We start from the raw sequence: 5978 nt of genomic DNA, 5'->3' as shown, positions 1-5978 counted from the left end.
GACCAGCCTGGCCAACATGGTGAAACCCCGTCTCTACTAAAAATATAAAAATTATCCGGGTGTGGTGGCGTGTGCCTGTAATCCCAGCTACTTGGGAGACTGAGACAGGAGAATCACTTGAGCCTAGGAGGTGGAGGTTGCAGTGAGCTGAGATCGCGTCACTGTACTCCAGCCTGGGTGACAGAGCAAGACTCCATCTCAAAAAAAAACAAACAAAACCAGCACGTGTCTGTTCTACAAATAGCTTTTGTTACTGAAAATAGGAGTAGGGTTTTATTACTGGGGATTATGTAGTCTAGAGGTAAATATAAAGTGAGGTTTTTTGTTCTTTTTTTTTTTTTTTAATTTTGAGATGGAGTCTCGTTTGCCAGGCTGGAGTGCAGTGGCGCGCTCTCAGCTCACTGCAACCTCCGCCTCCTGGAAGAAGGCTCCTGGGTTCAAGTGATTCTCTTGCCTCAGCCTTCCGAGTAGCTGGGACTACAGGCGCGTGCTACCATGCCCAGCTGATTTTTGTATTTTTAGTAGAGATGGGGTTTCACCATGATGGCCAGGATGGTCTCAATTTTTTGACCTCCTGATCCGCCCACCTCGGCCTCCCAAAGTGCTGGGATTACAGGCGTGAGCCACTGCACCCGGCCGTGGTTGGTTGTCTAAATACCCTTCTAAGCTCTAAAATACTCTTCCAGCTCTTTATAAAACGTTGATTCTAAACAGATCGCATTCCAGGAGGACTCTAGCAAACCAGCATATGCAAATTATAGCTTTTGCAAGACCGTTTCTACTTTTATATTACTGAACTCTATATGATTTTCCAAGTAAAGTTTTGTGACTCTTTTTTGAGTATGTGATTGTACTTTAAAATTTTTTCACCATTCTTTTAACATTTTTTAGCATACTGTAGTATTTTTGATGCAATTGTGTTTGCGTTGGTGTGGCTTTAGAGGTTTCTCCAGCCACCTTCCCAAAATACTGATCTGTGATTTTTTCTTTAATGTTTGGCCAAACATAATACATGTTGATTTTTTCATCCCTACAGAAAGGTAGAAGGTGAGAATTCCGTCTCCTATCCTACTGTTGTTTTTAAAGGTGCCACTCAAATTTCTTGTACGTGTCTAGAAACTTGTGCATACAATAGATGTACAGTGTGGCTGGTCATGGTGGCTCATGCCTATAATCTCAGCACTTTGTGAAGCCGAGGTGGGTGGATCACCTGAGGTCAGAAGTTTGAGACCAGCCTGATCAACATAATGAAACCCTGTCTTTACTAAAATTAGAAAAATTAGCCAGGCGTGGTGGTGCGTGCCTGTAATCCCAGCTACTTGGGCGGCTGAGGCATGAGAATTGCTTGAACTTGGGTGGCAGAGGCTGCAGTGAGCCAAGATCGTGCCACTGTATTCCAGCCTGGGCAACAGAGCCAGACTCCATCTCCAAAAAAAAAAAAAGATGTACAATATATGTAACTTTTTTCATTGGACACAAAAATTCTGTTAGTTTTGTTTTCTCATTTTTACTTGTCATGATGTATGTAGAATGCGTTATTTTTAGTGTCTGCTGTTCCATTATACAGATGTATCTCTTACTGGTTGAATCTTTGCCTTCAGAGACCCTCAAGTTGTATTCGTATCATTTTACACTAAGCAAAAAGAAGATGGATTCGGGCTGGGCATGGTGGCTCATGCCTGTAATCCAGGCACTTTGGGAGGCTGAGGCAGGTGGATCACAAAGTCAGGAGTTCGAGACCAGCCTGGCCAACATAGTGAAACCCCGTCTCTAAAAATATGAAAAAAAATTAGCCAGGCATGGTGGTGCACACCTGTAGCCCCAGCTACTCGGGAGGCTGAGGCAGGAGAATCGCTTGAACCCAGTAGGCGGAGGTTGCAGTGAGCAGGTTGCGCCACTGCACTCCAGCCTGGGCAACAGAGCAAGACTCCGACTCAAAAAAAAAAAGATGGATTGATTTTTGTCAGCAGTATCAACTGGCACTTACCATCTACCCCTTCAATACCCAAACCATTCTAATCTATGTATACAGACCATCATCTGTTTTGTTATTGTATTCTACAAGGCAGCTTTGTGAGTTATACAGTTTTGGTCCTCGTGATATTTTTCTGATTGGTTTTTAATGTATTTTCCTCTAATGAGCCAACATTGTTATCCACGTACTTTGTTTATTTGCTAGATTGTACTCTTTCCCAAAGATGTATGAACTGTATCTTTGGGAACTATAGTATCCCAAAGATACTATGAATTAGTGTCTACTTTCATTTTACCTATTTACCTGTAAACATTGAAAAAACTGAATCAAATGCAGTGATATTGGACCTAGTTTTATTGTCATGCCTTATAATGAATTTAACTTCACAGTTTTCTAAATGAGAGCATTTCCCAAACACATCTTTATGGTCATAACCAGTTTCCCTTGGCATTTCATTTATTTTTATTTTTTGAGACGGAGTTTCGCTTTTGTTGCCCAGGCTGGAGTTCAATGGCGTGATCTCGGCTCACTGCAACCTCCACCTCCCAAGTTCAAGCGATTCTGCCTCAGCCTCCAAGTAGCTGGGATTAGAGGCATGCACCACCATGCCCGACTAATTTTGTATTTTTAGTAGAGATGGGGGTTTCTCCATGTTGGTAAGCCTGGTCTCGAACTCCCAACCTCAGGTGATCTGCCCGCCTTGGCCTCCCAAAGTGTTGGGATTACAGGCGTGAGCCACCGCATCTGGACTGATTTGTTTTTAAGGCCATTATTTTTCTGGTTTATTTTGTGACTTCAACATTTGACTCAATTTTGGGTGAATGGTTTGTGTGTGATGCCTGACATCGTGTTTTGATATGTAGGATATGCCATAGGATATGTGAGACATACGATCTATCCCAACTTGACCTTGTTTCGTATTGCTTATGTCAAGGTGCTGAGTATATTAGATATGCTGTTGGGGCTCTGTGTTCTACCTCTGCCTTTTAGATAATTACTATGGTTAAATATTGCAATGTCCTGCATGTCTCCACACATGGGTTTTGTAACTGAGTCAGAATGATAAGTGATTATTAAGCACATTTTTTCTCCTTTCAGGAAACCACTATTTTCCTCTTCTACATGCTGTTTTGTAAGTAGCACTTTTATGAAGGTTGTCTTCAAATGTTTGCATCTTCCATTTCTACTGCCTGTGGGTTATCCATCCTGTCATTTTGTGCCACCTTTTTTTTTTTTTTAACTTTTAAGTTGAGGGGTGCAAGTGTAGGTTTGTTACATAGGTAAACTTGTGTCATGGGGTTTGTTGTACAGATTATTTCATCACCCAGGTGTTAAGCCTAGTATGCACTAGTTGTTTTCCCTGATCCTCTCCCTCCTCCACCCTCCACCCTGTGAAAGGCCCCAGTGTGTGTTGTTCCCCTCTATGTGTCCATGTGTTCTCATCATTTAGCTCCCACTTATAAGTGAGAATGTGGTGTTTGGTTTTCTATTCCTGCATTAGTTTGCTAAGGATAATGGCCTCGAGCTCCATCCATGTCCCTGTAAAGGACATGATCTTGTACTTTCTTATGGCTGCATAGTATTCTGTGGTGTATTTGTACCATATTTTCTTTATCCAGTCTATCATTAGGCATTTAGGTTGATTCCGTGTTTTTGCTGTTGTGAATAGTGCTGCAATGAACATACGTGTGCATGTCTTTTTATAATAAAATGATTTATATTCTGTTGTGTATATACCCAGTAATAGGATTGCTGAGTTGAATGCTATTTCTGTCTTTAGGCCTTTGATGAATAGACACACTGTCTTCCACAATGTTTGAACTAATTTACACTCCCACCAACAGTGAATAAGTGTTCACTTTTCTCCACAACCTTGCCAGCATCTGGTATTTTTTGACTTTTTGACTGCTCACATCAAAACTTTTTGTAAATAAAGTTTTATTGAAACATGGCCTTTACCCATTTGTTTACATATATCTATGGCTGTTTTTGTGCCACAATGTCAGGGTTGTCTTAAAGTAGACAGAGACTATCTGGCTGCAAAGCCTGAGATATTTACTAACTGGTTCTTTATGGAAAAAGTTTGTTGACCACCTACTCTAAACATTTGGTAGTGATGGTGGTGTTGGCAAAAAACCAAATAGCTTACTCTCTTTAAATTTCCCTTTTACTTCTTACAAACTCCTAACACCATTTACGACTTTGTCATCAATATGGTCAACTAAGCTTGGTTTGCATGGCTGTACTTCCTTTCGCCTTCCACTTAGGCAGTATCTCCAAGTCCATTGCAGTTTCTATTTGTCTCCTAACTGTCCCTGTCTCAGTTCTTATCCTAAATGACATAACAACTGATCTCCCTACTTTTTGCTTATGCCCTCAAATGTGCTCATTGTTGATCTCCCTGTTAGGTGTTCTTTTTCTACTCTTTAGAAAGCAGTCAAGGAAACCAGGGTTATCTCAAAGTGGAAAATACTAGAACTTATGTACTGTTATCATAATGATAGTTGGTGTTTTGAATTATGAGAATGATTCCAGGTGGCTTCTGAATCATCCAGTAAAGCTGTATTCACTCTGTAGGACTGTCTCAGTATTTCCTGCATTACCTAAAGCAGCGTGTAGTGTGGATTTATTTGTTCATTGCCTTATTGCAGGAAGTAAATTTAAAAATGAAGAAAAGACAGAATGTGAAAAAAGATTAAACCAAAAGTAAGTTTAGCATGCCAAATGCATTCCATAAAGCCCATTCTAAGTGACTACTCTAAGTGAAGCAATTTACTCAAAGATGCTGATGTCGTGCTTGGGCAACTGTCATTTGTGGGATACAGTTTTTGCCCTAAGAAATCTAGCAGGCTATGCCAATGGAAGACAAGATGCAATAGATATATATTTTATGGTAACATTAAAGAAAAAGTAGCCACCCTCTCCAGAAAAGTGAGTGCATGTTTGGGAGGCAGACAACCTGAGTTCACATTCTAGTTCTGCTATTAGCTGTATAAACTTAGTCAAAGTTAATTGAGCTTTCTAAGCTAGTTTCCTCATTTGTGAAACAAGGAGTAATACCTGTATCAGAAAGTGGTTGTGAGATTTTATAAATGACTTCCTGGGTGTACAGAATGTAATGTATTGCTTGGTGTGTAGTGAATGTTTAATGGTTGTTAGCCTTCCCTGTGTCTCCATGAAGGAATAACCTATAGTGTGAGTAATGCAGTGACTCTGTAACTCTTTTATGTTTTTTTTTCTTTTTGTAGAGGTCATCATTGTAGGTTGATTAAGTGATACAAATTGCAATTCTGTAAATGTAACTGGGTGGCGATCCACAGTTTGAGGCCCAAGTTTACAGTCCAGCCTAATTTATACAGTCTCAGGGTGTAATGTATGGTTCTTAATCTAATACTTCCTGATAAAGTTATGTGTTCTTCACCCCATGGTGGCAACACCTTGATGATTGGTTATCATTTAATACATATACATCAAATTGTGTACTACTGAGGACTTTATAGATCTCCTGAAGCTGCACTCAATAGAATTCTTAGCTGAGGATCCTTGTACAGTATTCCCAGATTAAGGACCCCTGATCTAGAGGGATGGTAATAGGTGCATAAATCTTTAAATCAGTGGTTAAGTCTGTTAGACCCAGCACCTCATATATAAAATCAGTGCACACTATTATCCTGAAGTGAAATTCATGTGTATATAACTTGCTTACCTACTTTTTTTTTTTTTTAAAGAAAAAAGTCTTAACTGGAGAATAATAGAGAAAACAAAAGAAATAAGAGGGAAATTGTTGTAAATAAAATATTTGTTTTAGTTCTAACATAACTACATAATGAAGTAGTCTGGTAACTGAACCTCTACCTACATGTGCACATGACAACTTTTAAGTGTAGGCTATTAAATAAGTTTTTCTGAAATGAGACACAACACTTAGTAAAAGTTCTGGACAAAAATACATCTTTTCCTCAATTTACATGTGGTATTCCTGAAACATTCAGAATATATTAAA

At 39.5% G+C, this 5978-nt stretch overlaps 1 long non-coding RNA gene across 1 annotated transcript; it reads left to right on the top strand.

Annotated features, from left to right (window-relative positions):
- The first annotated feature begins 1435 nt into the window (after positions 1 to 1435).
- LOC117085699 lies at positions 1436 to 4551 on the top strand. Its single transcript, XR_004438057.1, has 2 exons — positions 1436 to 2200; positions 2239 to 4551. It is a non-coding gene; the product is annotated as an uncharacterized LOC117085699 (long non-coding RNA).
- The last annotated feature ends 1427 nt before the right edge of the window (positions 4552 to 5978 follow it).

This window comes from Trachypithecus francoisi, unplaced genomic scaffold, assembly GCF_009764315.1.
Source record: "Trachypithecus francoisi isolate TF-2019V2 unplaced genomic scaffold, Tfra_2.0 Lachesis_group1, whole genome shotgun sequence".
NCBI lineage: Eukaryota > Metazoa > Chordata > Mammalia > Primates > Cercopithecidae > Trachypithecus > Trachypithecus francoisi.
Note: the sequence above shows the minus strand (reverse complement) of the source record. Positions and strands in the feature narration are given on the sequence as shown.